The 15,463-nt window shown below is 43.8% G+C and overlaps 3 non-coding genes across 3 annotated transcripts; 1 reads left to right on the top strand and 2 right to left on the bottom strand.

Moving 5' to 3' along the window:
* Window positions 1-771: 771 nt before the first annotated feature.
* trnav-aac (transfer RNA valine (anticodon AAC)) lies at window positions 772-844 on the bottom strand. The gene has a single exon. It is a non-coding gene; the product is annotated as a tRNA-Val (tRNA).
* Window positions 845-2,040: 1,196 nt separating this feature from the next.
* trnad-guc (transfer RNA aspartic acid (anticodon GUC)) lies at window positions 2,041-2,112 on the top strand. The gene has a single exon. It is a non-coding gene; the product is annotated as a tRNA-Asp (tRNA).
* A 634-nt stretch (window positions 2,113-2,746) lies between these two features.
* On the bottom strand, window positions 2,747-2,819 carry trnav-cac (transfer RNA valine (anticodon CAC)). Its single transcript has one exon. It is a non-coding gene; the product is annotated as a tRNA-Val (tRNA).
* Window positions 2,820-15,463: the final 12,644 nt, after the last annotated feature.

A 15,463-nucleotide genomic window follows, 5' to 3' on the forward strand; every position in this document is an offset into this window, starting at 1 on the left:
TCAGAGTGTCGAAGGGTCGATGTATACTGGGGCTCAGTTGAAATGCAACGTCAGGACTTTCCCGAATTATGTCACACGAAGAGAGCACAGCCTTTTCCGCCCTGCCACGTGTGTATCGGTAACTCGCCGTGATCGTATAGTGGTCAGTACTTTGTGTTGTGGCCGCAACAACCCCGGTTCGAATCCGGGTCAAGGCAGAATAGGGGTGTCTGCTTTTACTACTTGCACGAATGAAGGCAAAAAAAAGCCAATTGATGTGAACGAACGGCGCTTTACAGAGGAGTACTGCCTGACTGGATCGTTGATGAACGACAGAGACCACTCCGACCTCTTCTCGGGTTTCTTCAATGACTTACTAAGGATCTTCTTCACATTCGCCCATGCAGGGGAAGCCAGTTACACCAAAGCAAACGCAGGAAAGTGCAATTCAAGCAGAGACCAGGAGGGACTTGTTTACACCGAGAGTGGTCGGAGAATGGAACAATGCGCCCAGCCCTGTTGCTGGAGCCGATTCTTGATGAGATCTTGGGCTCACTAAGAAGCCCCCGCTGGATGCTAATCTTTCTGTTGTTGTTGCAGGTCCTGCGCTGCTTTTGAGCCGACAGAGCTCGTCCTGATCTGTCGGCACAGCCCAATTGCAAATGATCGGCTCCGCATACAGAAGGAACGTGCGTTTGGTACAAGAGTGCATGAAGGCACCGGAAATACATTGGGAACAAATGACCGGTCGCTCAATACCTCTGTGAAGTACAGGAGCGTGCAAAACGAGGCTGTTTCCGCCCGGTCTCGAACCGGGGACCTTTCGCGTGTTAGGCGAATGTGATAGCCGCTACACCACGGAAACCTGCAGGGACTGCTGCTGGTGTCTCGCTTGCGTTTCGGGCTGAGAAAGGGACGCGTCACTTTAGGCAGGGGGCGCTGGAGAGAGGAACAAAGGGCGCGATGAAACAAAACACCGAAACCCGGGATCTTTAGATCTTCAGTCTAACGCTCTCCCAGCTGAGCTATTTCGGCGGTGCACAGAGCCCACAGCCACCTGCTCCAGCCTTCCTGTGTTGCGGCATGAGCGCACCAAGAGTAGCGGGAGAGTGTTGCAGGAACGTCACTCAGAAGGAAAGCCACCCAGGTGCGCCCTCTGAGCTCTGTCCAGCGCTTCTTCCTCGCATGGACTCCTGCCTGCGACGGGCAGGAAACAATTAGCAAGAACAGAACAACACCCCATGGGTGTCTCATGACCACACCTTAGGTTGTGACACGTGCAGGTGTGAGGGGTTGCCGGGCTACTTTGGAGCAGAGCTTGGGTGGAGGGAGGGCGGGAAAGCAGACAAAGAGGTGACACCTCAAGGTCTGCACGATCACAGCTCTCCGCCGCCCCAGGCTTCCGCTTGATAAGCTGCTGGACACACCCGCCCCTCCTCACACAGACCGTGGAAAAGCCCCCGAGTCGGAGGGCTCTCTCTTCCTCCCAGGAGCTCTTGGACACGACGCACAGACAGGGTGCGGGGAGCCGCCGCCTGCAAACACGGCTCCAGGCAGGACTCCACTCCGTAGGAGCCGCAGAGCAGAGGAGATGGGGGCAGCTTAGCTCCTGTGCAGAGACCTGAGCTGCTGTTGCTGCAGACGCTGTCTTTTCTGCACTCGGGGTAGGAGTGAATGTTGAGTTGCCCTTAGAAATGAAGCAGAGTACTTCAACGGCACGGGTGTGTGTGTGTGCGTGCGCCCTGGTGATTCTGGGAGACAGATCGAACCTGGGCTAAGAGAGAGGAGGCTTAGCCCTCTTCCATTTGCTACTTCAAAGTTGTACAACCCATTTGTATCTGCTAGGCGGCGCAGTTGTCGTGCACAAAGAACGCTTTGAAAAGCGTCCAAAGCAAGTCATTCCGAGTTGGTCGTTTGTGTTTTCCGTTCAGACGCGAAATGCTGAAATGATCTCTCGGCTCCTCGGTTGTCATTTCTGCTCCGTAAAGGAATCACAGCACGCGTCGCCTTCCAGCACGCTGGGTCGGGACACGATGCCGGGGGTCGGAGCGTGTGATGTCTTCCTCGTTAGTATAGTGGCAAGTATCCCCGCCTGTCACGCGGGAGACCGGGGTTCGATTCCCTGACGGGGAGTAGCTTTTCTTTTACCTCCTTAGAGAAAGGACTGCCTTTCACTTCTCTGTTTTCTAACACAGCGTCGTGCACCTTTTCATTGCTCTCGCTTTCAGAGCCTCCGCACGGCACACGACTCGACATCAGGAAGCATATTGAAGTGAAAGCAGGGAGCGCTGCGACATGCACTGTGCAGATCCCGCCACACTAAGAGGTGAGTGGGTCTGTTCGATGCACAAAGAACGCTTTGATAAGCGTCAAAGGCAAATCATTCCGAGTTGGTCGTTTGTGTTTTCCGTTCAGACGCGAAATGCTGAAATGATCTCTCGGCTCCTCGGTTGTCATTTCTGCCCCGTAAAGGAATCACAGCACGAGTCGGCTTCCAGCACGTTGGGTCGGGACACGATGCCGGGGGTCGGAGAGAGAGATGTCTTCCTCGTTAGTATAGGACCTGTCACGTGGACCTGTCACCTGTCCCCACCTGTCACGCGGGAGACCGGGGTACATCAGGACGCGCATTGAAGTGAAAGCAGGATGCGCTGCGACATGCACTGTGCAGATCCCGCCACACTAAGAGGTGAGTGGGTCTGTTTGATCACAGCGCTAGGCGAATCCCAAATCCCCTTTTGTGCGTGGCGACAGAAGAAGTCTGGTCTGTTTCCGCCCGGTTTCGATCCGGGGACCTTTCGCGTGTGAGGCGAACGTGATAACCACTACACTACGGAAACTGTGGTCAGATGTGCCCAGCGGCCCAGCGTTGAGCTTCGCCAATGCGATTCAGCTGCTTCCAGTGCCTTTATTGGGGAGCGCTGATGGACCGTGCTCTCTCTCCATTGACCAGCACGCCTTATGTTTAGATCCATATTACATAAGAAAGTGGAACCAGTCTTTACAAAACACATTTCTCTTCGGTCTCACCTGTTACCTTCTTCTTTTTCTTTTTCTTCTTACCAATTTCCTGCCAGCCATCCTCTGAATGAGCCTTCATCAGGGTGGCAGCAGTAAAAGCATTCACGGAGTCCATTTCAAGGAAGGGGGTTGTCGTGGAAATTTAACTATCAAGGAAGCCACAAGAGAGAGTTCTCACCTGAGTAAGGTCTTTATTTCAATATTGCAATATTGGGAGCCCTGCTGCCACTTCGCAAAGTGCATCAGAGACTCAATTAGTTACAAGCAGTACAGGGCTTTTATAAGACGTTGCGCTGTAAAAAAAGTTCAGCACTTGGTCCCTTCTAAAACTTCCCCTTTCTCTAAAAGAAAACAAATTACCTCATAGAGCGAGAGAAAAACACTAGATTTGTTATTGAAAGTTTATCAGTTACTTTCAGCTAATTCTAATGACCCAGACAGCATATATTGTTTTGGTACATTGTCTTCTAAACTAACCTAAACAGTGTACTTTGTTGACGAACTGTTTTCTAAAATTCTGCACGTACTGTAGCATAGCAGTTATATCCTTGAAATATTATCTAAAAGCACCAATATATTTTTTTGCAAAGCTCTCTACATTTTTAAGAATCAATTAACTCATTAGATTTCCACTACAATTCCCTCCTTTTTATTCTTGAAAATGATTAAAAGTTAGATTCTTCATATGGACTCCCAGGAGGCTCCCATACTTCAGATTCTTCCGTTTTTATCAGAACATACTGATGCGCAAACATATTCATTATCATATTGCGAAGCATTGGAATAATACAAGTCGAACAGCAACACAAAAACAGGAAGACAAGTATCACAGCTACTATAATTGGTGTTAGTAACTTGAAAAAACACATTCCCCCCGGCCCAAACAGTGATTCTAACCAAGAGAGAAAAGCAGGTGTATCTTTAATGCCTCTTTCTTTGTCCACCTTGTCTCTCAGTTCTTTCAAATGTTGAATAGCAAGCGTAAGATTTCCGTAATCATTTTCATTTGCTGGAATAAATGTGCAACAGGAGTCTCCTATTAAAGCACAGACTCCTCCAGATGCTGCATTTTGTAGATCCAGCACGAACCTGTTCTGAAGTGCCATTAATCTAACTCCCCTTAATTCTTGTTTGATAGCGTCTAAGCCTTCTAACGTGATGTTAATAAACGAGTACATTTCATAGCGAGTAATTTGTAACCAGCGGGCATTAGCTACTGCCTGAATACTCAGTCCTGAGGAAAAAATCATTTCAGCTGCAGTAAATAGTCTATGGTCTTCTGGTACTTTAGAAATATCTGGACCATATCTGTCAGCCCAACTGAGAGCGCGTTTAACCCTTGACTCCCTCTGAAGGGGCTTCATTGAATTTAACAAGTAAGAGTTTACTGGGACAATGAGAATGGAGTGGTGTAGCGTGACTAGAGCACACACTCCTCTCCACTGGGGAGGAAGGCTATCATAAACTTTTGTAGCACATTGCCAATACCAATCCATCAAAACCATAGTTCCATTAGATAAAGTATGGTTAGTAACCGTGGCGCTACAGCCTCCTGTTCTTCCTACTGAGGGGCCACGACCTTTATTCTCATAGCAATAAGAGTGATTAACCTTAGAAGGCAGGTAAACTGCTATTTTAACAGGAGAATCAGTCCAGGTAATGTGATTCTTTAGGTAATCCCACAAAGGAGGACATTCTGCTTTTTTACTGGTAACATTGAAGTGAATAGCAAAATGCACTGCTGGATCACTGGGAGAAACAAAGCCTAATGCTACTGTAGTAGACTTATTTATCTTCAGGCCGGCTGCATATGGATGCCCCTTTGAGTAGGTCAAATACGTTATGGTGAAGGTGGGAAAAGATCTTGGATCTGGCTTTGGAAATCCTGCCACTAGACTTATGCATTCAGAAATGTGACTATCAACTGGTCGGGGGAAAAGTTGCATGGGTGAGGCTGTAGAATGAGGCATTAAAGCACATACATAACAAGATGCATTAAATTTCTTTAACTTTACAGTATAATTTATAAATTTGTACCACAAATTACTCATATCCCCCTCATTATCAGTTTCATTCAGCCAGTTTGTATACAAAGAGGCTTCACGTTTAGATTCTTCCTCTTTCTGGGTGGTGACAGGCTTCCACATAAAAAGGAAAAAGGCTGTGCACATCAGTCCCAAGCAGGTGATCCCCATCTATCCCTGTGGAGACATCACTCCTGCTCTTTGCTCAGTTCGTTTGTGACCTTTTTACAGTGGGAAGCATGAATTCAGGGCACCTGGCACGGCCCCCTCCACCTGAGTGAACACCATTTCTTTTTCCTGTCTTTCACCAGAATCCAGTCTCCTTATTCACGCATTAGTTCTTACAGCACAGGTAAATCCCTGTGGGCTGGAGCCCAGCATTTTTCTTAGGGTTTTTTTTACAAGATTGGTCAACAGCTGGGTAATAACTCTTAGAAAAATCTACACATTGTTCCACTGCCTCAGCTGTGCCGTTTTGCAGAACAATTCTAGCTGAAGTTGTAAAATTTCTCTTTGGTCAGTTCCTGCAAAACATCTTATTAAGAACAAACAAACCATAATAATAATGTGCATCTAGGGGAATCACTCCCAAGGGTAACCCCCCTTAAAACTATATTGTTCTACCCATCAGGTTCTGCCACTAGATAAGAGAACCTTTCCCATGAAATCATTTTTTGACCTTCATGATCCCTTCAGGGCGTACAATTAGCACAGAAGCAGCAGCTTTAGTCCACATGTTTTTCAAGCAGGTTATTAACAGTATGATCATAACGAATAATACCAGACACACAAATATGTATTGAACCAGAGACCCTCTCCAGGTTCCTAGCACAGACTGTAGCCATGCACCAATGCCCCAATTATCTGGATTATAATTATGATATATATTTTTCTTCATCATAGATGTGCTTTGCTAAGTCATTCATTTGCTAATAATTGTCTAGAATACAAGTACTGTTTAGTCTTTGCTCACCTAAACAGCTGTCTATCACCCTAATAGAGAATGGCCTAAAACTGTGATTATAGCGAGGAGCATACAGTTATTTCCATTTTAATATATCTGAGTTACACTCAGACTAAAAGAAGGGCTATTTACCCATGCCAATAAACCTAAATAATCACCTCTATCAAAGGGGATTACTCCCATGAGCATCTTCTATAGCAATACAATCCCAACATGAGCTCTGATTATTATTTGTGGCTGACTGATAAAGTATTGATTCCATATCCCCATTTTATCAAAGTAAAACTCATTACACTTAACAGGTACACTGTCGCCCCCCCTCAGGAAGCTCAACAAACACAGAAACAGTTACAATATAATAATTAATGTTCACTCAGTCTCTGGTGCAGTGGTTCGGTGTCGGCGCAATGCGTAGATCCAGCGATCTCGTCCTGTCACTCAGATGGCAGAGTCGGTAGTCAGTTGCACTTGATATGGTCCTTCCCAGCAGGGTTGCAACATCTGGCAGGGTATATCTTCCTCACCATACCCACTCGCCAGGTATCAGGTCGTGTCTTCCCTCTACTGGAGGTCTCCAAGTGTCCAGCACCTGTTCACCAGCCCCATGCACCACTTCAATTAACAACCTACAATATTACAATAGAGAATTAGCAAATTTAACAATCCATTAGCCAAATTCATCCCTCCAGGAAGTTTTGTTGATTGGCTTGTGATGATATCAAACAGGCTCTATTACACAGTTCTGTTTGATCCAGCCCGCATTCCATGGCGTTCCTTCATTCTGATGTCTAGTCGATCTTTTAGAGTTCTGTTCCTTCATTCCACTGTTCCAGCAGACTGAGGGTGATCTCAGTCCATCTCACCCCGAATAATCCAGCCACAGCCTGTCCCTTGATCATAATACAAGCGGTAGGTCAGTGCCCACTGAGGGCTTATCTCCATCATCAAGTGTTTGGTAGACACAGAGGCAGTGACAGCAACCCACTGGGAAAACAGATGATAAGAGCCAAGGTTTCCCTTTACAATTGTAAATTGTAAACATTTGCTACTGCGTGAAAGGTTTCTCAGGAGCAGGCCTTTTGAGCTGTAGCACCTGCACCTGAACTGTAGTTGAGTTCCTTTGATAAGCATCACATTGAGATACCACATAAGTGGGTACTGCTTCAAACACGGTCCCCACCCAGGTGTCCGACAGAGTGCATTTGTCGAGCTATAAAGGGCATTAGGCTGTGAGGGCATGCAGAGCGTCCAGTGTGCTGGCAGCACCACACTCTTTTCTAACCATGTCCTTTTCTCTGCTTTAGAGGCCTCAGCCTGAATATCCTGTAGCTGTCCCCTTTTCACCAACAGAGGTCTCACAGGGGTCTCAGACTCCTGTTCTACGAGTACTGCTCACCTGACAGCTACATCTGCAAAGTTGTTCCCTCGAGTTACTGGAAACATTTCTTTATTATGTGATTTACACTTTACCACAGCTACTTCAGTCAGCAGCTGCAAAGCTTCTAACAGTTCAGAGACAAACCCAGCATTCTTAACTGGAGTCCCTGCCATGTTGGGGAAATCCCTATTCCTTCACTGCCATCCAAACTTGTGGCATACACCAAATGTATATATACAGTCTATATAAATTGCTACAATTTTCCATTTAGCATATTTACAAGTTTCAATTAAATCTTTTCATTCGGTCTGCTAGTTCTACACCAGATTATTCACAGTTTATACAGCCAGGCAGGTAGCCTGCACAACACATAAACACGGCCCCTTGGCCACCGGGCCACCCACCAGACGATGCCTATCTCCATGCTCCTGCACCAGCACAACAGCTCACGACCCATTTCTTTCACTTACATACAGATTACATACAGATGATCCGTCTGAGGGAATCCAGTCCAGAGCCAGTGCCTGCAAGAAAGCTTGTTTCAAAACATCAAAAACGGTTTCTGCTGCAGGGGTCAAGGCAATTTTGTCTTTAGACTGCACTACCCCCCTTAAACCAGTACGTCACTAGACAAGCTCGTTCTGAGAAGGCATTCACCCTGGCTTTATCATGTAGTTGGTTTTATACTCCTTTTTTTCCTCTCAAGATCCAATACTTGGAGTAGTCCGGCCTTATGGATTCCCTCATTAGGTAAAACAATCACAATATCACATAACTCTATTGAGTTAGTTTACATAAATGCTATTTCATGCAGTTATTCCTTATAAAATGCTGCAGTCTGGGCCTAAAATAGGTCTGGGGTGTCCCCCACCCACATCAGTAGTTGAAACTGTACATCTTTACCCAAGCAGACTGTGACAGCTTATATTTGCTTTAAACACAACCCTTACACTCCTTCTCCTGTAGCCTCCTGTTATCCGTTAGAAAACGTTATATCACATCTTTATGCTGTTTTAGTCTAAAAACAGGACAGCTGTGCTCCTGTGCCCCACAGTTACACTGTAAGATTATTTCACTTTTATTTAAATCCTGAGATAAATTTAGGAAGGCTACAGAGGGGCTTACTAGATTAAAACTGTTAGTTCACACACGGCTCTCGTTTCAGCTTCTGACAAGTTCTTTAATTGTGAAATCAAGCCTCTTTCTTACAATTTCTCCAAAAAACACATTTTTTTTTTTAGTAACTGCACACCAGCTTATTAGTAGTTCTGTCTTTGAGGTTTTATATCTCGGTATAACATTAAAGTCGCACAATAATTTCGACAAACTGGCGGCTCCCTTTTCTCCTCCTTGGGAGTCTTTTTACCACCCATTTGCAGCGCTCGCAGTTCTGCATGCATGCTTCGCGAGTTATTAAATCACATCTGTCTCTGTTCGTAATATCAGGAAAGCATAGTTGCACATTCTTGGCAACATCAGGTTTTAACCAACTCAAGTAAATTTGTTTTATTACTGTGGAAGTATCTTCATTCACTTCCTTTTCATCGGCTAACCCCGAGTATACTATCCATAAAGCTATAAACCTTTCTGTAAAATCTGAAAACATCCTCACTTCCTTCTGCTGACATGCTGTTAATTTTCTCTAATCAGTTTTCGGTGGGTAATGCTCTTTCAAAAATCTCCACACTAATTCCCACCCTTCTCCCAGATTCTCTCTTAAGGCGTTCTATTTCTTCTTTTGCTTTCTCTTTTTCTACATATACAACTTCGTTTCGTTCAGCCATTGCTTTTAGCTTTTCCATCAGGGATTTTTGCGTCTCATCTATGATATTCTGTTGAATTCTCAAATATTCCTCTAAATATTTTTATCCAAAGGTTCATACACTTTTCTACATTCCTGTTCAGCCTAAATTCCGTCTGACAGTCAATATTTCTTTTAAGTTTCACTTTGGATTAATCAAACTTTTTTTTCCTTCACACCAAACCATTTTCACGTCTCCCACGCGCCCCGCGGAATCCCCCAGTCGAGACAAACTGACGAACTATCACAATTCGGGAACACGGACCAGGTTCCAAATCCTGGCTTTAAACACACAGTTGAATCGAGTTACCATTTTCGGCTCTTCCTCGAGTACAGTTCTAGTTGCTACCTTCAGCCGTACTGCAGTCGTGTACCAGGATGCAACACCTGGATTTTTTCGCACGGGCAGGGCGAGATGCTATTCCTTCAGCAATCCCTCCTTTTCTACCCCACCTTCACAAAACAGGCATCTAAAACACATACACCATTAACTCATTTTTCTGTTGTACTCGCTTCAGCTTCAGGAAAACCCTGAACCCACCACAGCAACATGGAGAGGACAAGGGACTTTTTAGAAAAGAGGAGTCCTTACCTCTTTTTAGAAGCGGCCGCCTAACTTTTCCTCCCCATGTCCGTGTGGTTTAATTTAGATGGATACTTCTTCATCATTTGGGTCACGTATCCGCCAATCTGCCTCCTCCTTTTTAGAGGATGTTGAAAACCTTTAGGAACAATATGATCTAGCAACAAGGTTATGTCACTGTAATTAGGCTTAAGACAATCAAGAACAAGGCGCTTGCCTTTCTTCTAAATTCTTTACGATCATCAGGCAATTAAGGAAAAGACTTAACTAATGCAAATAATTCACTAGGAGACCAATGTCAATGTACTGTACATATGGTGGAGTTCTTTCTGGACCTGAAAAAGTGCACATTGGTATTTCACAAACAAGTGGCTCCGGACCGCTTTCTAATTTCGGTGGAGACTTTTTCTTTTTAGTACGCATGGCCATGACTTTAGCTGCAGTTTGCTGTTCTTTAGTTTCAAGACTAGTCTTTTTTTAAGCTTCCCATTATTTCTGTGATTCCTCTTTCCATTAAATAAGTTTTCCAATTCATTTTCTTTCATTTCTTCTCCTTCTCTTCTAAGTTTCCCCTTCTTCAGGAAACTTCTTTTTCCTAATTCAACTTTCCTCTGTCCATTCTGATTCACTTACAAAGATCCTTCATAGTTATGGGCCCCTAATTATCATATATAAATTATGTGCAAGTTCCCTTACACCTATTACCCTAGCTTTACAGTTCATGAACATAATTTTTTTCCCTAACCCAGGCTATAATTGTTTCTCCGAATTTGTCGTACATGTACTTTTGCTGGACTGCTCGGTCCCATTTTCGTCTCTGAATTTTAATTTCCCATTTTTACCGATCGGTGCCTTACTTAGAACCTTATCACATTAACTACTCCGCAGAGCAAAAACCACACGTCTGTGTTAAGATAAGTTCTTTATATGAGTCCCAGACTCATCAAACCCGCGTGAGAACACCCCTGTGGCTCGCTTCTCAAACTATTAATTTTTAAGGATCACTTACTGACGTCAGACAGCTGCCAATTCTCCAGACGCGTCTCTGGAAGGATAAACAGTTTATCCTCCGAGGTTCGTCCAATTTGCTAAAATTGTCCGGGTCCGGATGGAGTTTCAGCAGCCGTTCGCGTTCAGGTTTGTGATCCCGGACGAGCCCCCAAATTGTCATGGAAATTTAACTATCAAGGAAGCCACAAGAGAGAGTTCTCACCTGAGTAAGGTCTTTATTTCAATATTGCAATATTGGGAGCCCTGCTGCCACTTCGCAAAGTGCATCAGAGACTCAATTTGTTACAAGCAGTACAGGGTTTTTATAAGACGTTGCGCTGTAAAAAAGTTCAGCACTTGGTCCCTTCTAAAACTTCCCCTTTCTCTAAGAGAAAACAGATTACATCATAGAGCGAGAGAAGAAAACTAGATTTGTTATTCAAAGCTTATCAGTTACTTTCAGCTAATTCTAATGACCCAGACAGCATATATTATTTTGGTACATTGTCTTCTAAACTAACCTAAACAGTGTACTTTGTTGACGAACTGTTTTCTAAAATTCTGCACGTACTGTAGCATAGCAGTTATATCCTTGAAATATTATCTAAAAGCACCAATATATTTTTTTTAAAGCTCTCTACATTTTTAAGAATCAATTAACTCATTAGATTTCCACTACACTCACATATCCTCATGCTCAACTTTGGCTCAACCACACAAACTATGAAGATAATCATCTGCTTTTGCTCCAAGATTTATGTTACTAGGCTCTCTCCTGGGGATCCTCGTGTTCAAACATTGCCCTTATTGTGGATGATCCATGACAGAATTCAGGGAATTCAGAATTCTGATACCTCAGCTCAGATTCTGACTGGGCAGACTGTCATTGCCTGGTGTGAATGTGTGCATATCTGTTTTTGTGCATGTTCTGTGGCCTGTTGTACAGTACATCACAAATGAAAGGGAAATAGAAAACTAAAATAAGACTCAAGTGTTTTATCTTTCAACAGTGTTTCATTAGTATCTGTGCTAGATCCTGTCATCCACTGCTTACCACAACAGGCTCTAGCACGGGATAGCAGCTAATACATTTAACAATCTCACTGCACAATGTTGTATATTCAAGGGCTGATCTTCTGTACTTTTTCTTTCACTTTTCATTTCCTAGAAACTCAGTCCTGCCAGGAATAATCTGAGAACAAAATCAATCTGAGTGAAAATCGAAGCAGAGGAAGATTGTTTTACAGAGTCAACAAGGTCTAATTCAAGGTCATCAGCACTAACAACATTCTCTCTGGAGACAGGCGATAAGAAAATTGAAAGTGTGTATTGTTACACAACAGCAGAGACTATGAGTTATGCTATCATGAGAGTGGTGATGGATTTTTTTCATTGCTTAGTTTTGCAGGTTCTGTACATTTGAACATTCAAATTGACTAAAGTAAAGGAGTTTTCCCTTTTTACCACATAATTCCCAAAGATCAACACTAATAGAAAGCCTAATTCCAGCCAAGATTCAATTACTGTCTCTCAGGCATCCCAGCAGTGGATTTCATGACTTCAGACAGCCATCTTTATCAGTGGAGAACTCAATGCTCTGAGGTTTACTGGCAGAGTCTCACACTGGGTAATATGTTGGTAAATAATGTCCTATGGAATTCTACTATTGATAAATTCTACTATGGAACTGCGATGTGTCCTGAAAAAATCTTCTATGATAGTGGTACAGTCCATCACACCCCACCTACAGCCTTTAAAAGAGAAAAAAAAAATTCTGATATTATGGTGGAAAAAGAGGGGATTCAGTGGCTGACGAGATTGCTAAACAATATTGCAAAGGAAGAGAGAATTCCAGAAGAATGGACAAAAAGCAGTATGGTTACCATCTACAAGGAGAAAGGAGACCCAATGGAGTGTAAAAACTATAGAGGAATAAAACTTCTGGAACATGGATTGAAAATCCTGGAAAAAATTCTGGACAAGAGACTCAGGAAGATAATCAGGATCCACAACTCACAATTTGGATTCTCAGTGGGGAAAAGCACAACAGATGCCATTTTTGTGATGAGACAGTTACAGGAGAAGACACTAGAGAAAGGGAAAAAGCTGTATGTGGCCTTTCTGGACTTGGAGAAGGCATATGACCGTGTGCCCAGAGAGGTGGTTTATTGGTGCTTGAGGAAGAAAGGAGTACCAGAAAGCATGGTGAAGTTAGTTCAAGCAACCTATAGAGATGCAACTACGAAGATGATAACACAACAGGGAGAGACAAAAGAGTTTGAAATCACAGTTGGAGTACACCAAGGATCAGCACTAAGTCCTTTCCTTTTCATAAACATTATTGACACACTGACAGAGGAGGTAAGAACAGAAGTGCCTTGGGAACTCATCTTTGCTGATGATGTGGCACTGATGGCAGACTCAGAAGTAGAACTACAGGAGAAAGTGTTCAAATGGCAGAGGAGTCTGGAAAAAGGTGGACTGAAAATGAATGCAGAAAAATCTGAAATAATGGTAATGGAGAGAAGAGGAGATACTATGACCAATAATGAGGAGACAAATGGAGGAAAACTGAAACAAGTTGATGACTTTAAATACCTTGGATCAAAACTGGTAAAGGGAGGAGAAACACTGGAGGCAGTAAAACAAAGAGTGAAAGCTGGATGGAACAAGTGGAGAGAGATAACTGGAATAATCTGTGACAGGAAAATTCCCAGAAAGTTAAAGTGCAAAATGTACAAGACTGTGATTAGACCTGTACTACTATATGGAGCTGAATGCTTGGCAGTTGGAAAGAGGGAAGAGAACTTGATGAGAAGAACTGAAATGAGGATGTTGAGATGGATTCTGCAGATTTCAATGAAGGATAAGATCAGAAATGAAGAAATCCGTAGACGATGTAGGGTGGTGAATGTGGTTGAGAAGATGCGAGAGGCGAGGTTACGGTGGTATGGACATATCATGAGGAGGGACGTTGAGGAAGTAACAAAGAGGGTAATGGAATTTGAGGTGGAAGGTAACAGAGGAAGAGGCAGGCCTAGAAAGAGATGGATAGATTGTGTGAGAAAAGATATGGAGGTATGTGAAGTGAGTAAAGAAGATGTGCTCGACAGAGACAAATGGAGAAGAGCAACCAAAGCAGCTGACCCCAGGACAGTCTGGGACTAAGGCTGTGAAAAAGAAGAAGAAGAAGAAGAAAAAGATGGTGGAAAAAGAGCCCTGGAATCTTTGTAGAAGGACAGAAGACGGAAAGAACGGGCAGTGTAACCATGGCGAAGAGAAGGGAAATATTGGAGAGAGCTTTTTTCATACACTTTTTATGACTGTTTTTGTGGCTGTTTTTCCAGCCCAAAAATGATCAACAAATATGGGCAGGCGTCCTGTGCCAAATCCAATCTACCTTTCTTCCAAGCATACAGGAATGTCAGTGAATTAAATATTGACATTTGAAAATACCCAAAAATATGCAATCACACATATGCAGTTTGAGCAAACATAAGACAATACCCAAGTACCACAAACTACCAGGCATCATTAGCAGTTCAGGTGGGGAGCTGTGTCAGCATGCGTAGGCTGCAAAGGAACAAGTAATAGGTCTATTCCATGCTTAAAAGAGAAGAAAGAAAACACAACATTTCAGCTGTGGAGCCCTCACACCTGAAGAAGGCTCCACGGCCGAAACGTTGTGTTTTCTTTCTTCTCTTTTCATCTAGTGTCATTAGCCAGTTCCTGTCAAAATAAAATAGAAATGGATAACATTCTAGAGAGAGTTTGAAATACCAAGGTACAATTTAAACCATATTTCTTCCACTACAACCACAATATTTTGGAGAGATCGCTGAGCCTAACTGTTCTGGCATGCCCGTTAGCCTCCGTCCTGCTTCAGCAATGAATGCAACGGGGCACATTCTGAGGGAGATGCGGTCAATCAGGTTGCAGGAAAACCACGCTATGCTTTTTTTTGAGATCCTGAAAAGGACAGAGGGGCCATGTATATGTGTGCAGCTGGATATGTAATTGCAGGTAGCGTAGCAAATTCTGCTGAAGCCCCACTGCCTGGTGTGGACGGTAGCTGTGCATGTTGCAGCAGAATTGTGCATGTGAGATCAAGGGGGCATGTCATGTGTTTGAGCACTTCACTCCCTTCCGGAAGCACGTGATTCCCTGAGTCCCAAAAATTTGTAAGTTCTTTGGATGACCTGTGGACCGATCTTTCACGATGAAGAATTCCTTAAGAAGAATAGATCTCGGCCCACCATCCCAATGCCTCCATCTCAAAACAGCAACCTCCCACTGCCCTTAGTCTGCAAGGCAGTCCTTTCAAGTGCGATGATGACGCCGGGACCTTCGTTGCCTATTGTACGAGGTGAACTTTTGTGCTCATCAATTCAACGCTCTTTCCATCAACTCATCTTGTCTTTTGACGCTTCGTGTTTTGTGCTCCTTTGACTATCGGCATATCGGGTGACTGCAAACACTGAAGTTCTTGCTTACGGAGTGTGGAACAGTGTTTTCAAGTGATCGCTGTTCTGTCATGTTGACGCCAAGTGAATCTTTCTTTGGCAACATGGGCAGGCTGACAGAAGCGCGAGCTAAAGTAATGGCAAATTTCTTGACTTATTTCTGAATGTGAATGTTCTTTAGAAAAGGGATGCGGCATTGCTTCTCCCCCGTGTAAAGGTCACGCATTCCAGACGTGGTTATGAGCGAACAGTTGCCGCAA

This window comes from Lepisosteus platostomus, unplaced genomic scaffold (assembly GCF_059453375.1).
Source record: "Lepisosteus platostomus isolate fLepPlt1 unplaced genomic scaffold, fLepPlt1.hap1 Scaffold_47_H1, whole genome shotgun sequence".
Lineage (NCBI taxonomy): Eukaryota > Metazoa > Chordata > Actinopteri > Semionotiformes > Lepisosteidae > Lepisosteus > Lepisosteus platostomus.